This window comes from Anoplophora glabripennis, unplaced genomic scaffold (assembly GCF_000390285.2).
Source record: "Anoplophora glabripennis isolate ALB-LARVAE unplaced genomic scaffold, Agla_2.0 scaffold1753, whole genome shotgun sequence".
Taxonomy (NCBI): domain Eukaryota; kingdom Metazoa; phylum Arthropoda; class Insecta; order Coleoptera; family Cerambycidae; genus Anoplophora; species Anoplophora glabripennis.
Genome location: NW_019418444.1, coordinates 33,897 through 35,105, shown reverse-complemented (window position 1 = coordinate 35,105; position 1,209 = coordinate 33,897).

The window sequence follows — 1,209 nt, the reverse complement described above, 5'->3', positions numbered from 1 at the left end:
TACAGTGTAGGAAAGTACCGATGGTCTATCAGAAGTTACGTGAGAGCGATAAAGTAAGCCATAGAAATCCATGTGATAGACAAGGATGGCTATAATGAAGGCGTCTAATAGTCAACGCCCATTTCGCCCTTCCACAAATAAGAAGTGGATCTTATTTCACATAGAAATCTATGGCTTACTTTATCGCTCTCACGTAACTTCTGATAGACCATCGGTACTTTCCTACACTGTAGGGAGAAATTCGGAAAATAGCGTATGACGAAACGGAATGGAAACGACGAATTGAATACCAAGGAATAATAACAGATAAACAAAAACATGCTTTTAAATATACAGGTTACAATTTTTTTTTCTTGGAAACTAGATCCCAGGTTAAAACCGGTTAAAACTGACTACAGATTTNGATGGGGCCCACCTACGAAGGCTGTCCAGGCCTACACGAGATGAGGCAGGATAAAGAGGGATAATCCCCCTCGATCCCAAATCATTGAGGCCAATTTCTAGCCATAGAATAATGGCGACCCTTAGAATGTATTTTCTAAAGTCCGCGCAAATTGGCATCTGTTTTACCTGCGGTAGATTATAAAGTAATCATCATTATCGTCTCGGCTATCTTTAGTTCAATTTTTTTGGGCGGCCTGGGCCCACATACTTCTATACTATACAAAACATTTTGAAAGGGAATTGAAGCCAAAAAGTGGGGGTGTTGCACTTTGTATATTATACGCACGCGCTATGATTCATTTTCCCATTAAACCTCGACAGACTGACACTATCCCAGGAACCTATCTCCTGGAATCGACAAACACGATACCTGGGCGTGACGATGGACCAGCGTCTCACGTGGAAACCGCACATCGTGGAGACGGTGGCGCGAGCGAAGACCACCAGGGCTAGGCTCTATCCCTTACTCAAAGGTGGAAACACCCTCAGTTTAAGGAATAAGCGAACGCTTATCAAGGTGGTACTTCAACCGCAGCTAACCTACGCCTCCACGGCGTGGGGTCACGCGGCAAAAAGCCACTTAAAGTCATTACAGGCTGTGGAAAACATAGCCCTCCGCACGGCCACCGACGCGCCCTGGTACGTAAGAAACACTGACATATTACGAGACTTACAATACACAAACGCTACACAGACAATAAGACAAAACGCGGAGAAACGATTTGACGTAGCCGCTAGACATGACAATCCCCTCCTCAGGCAAGC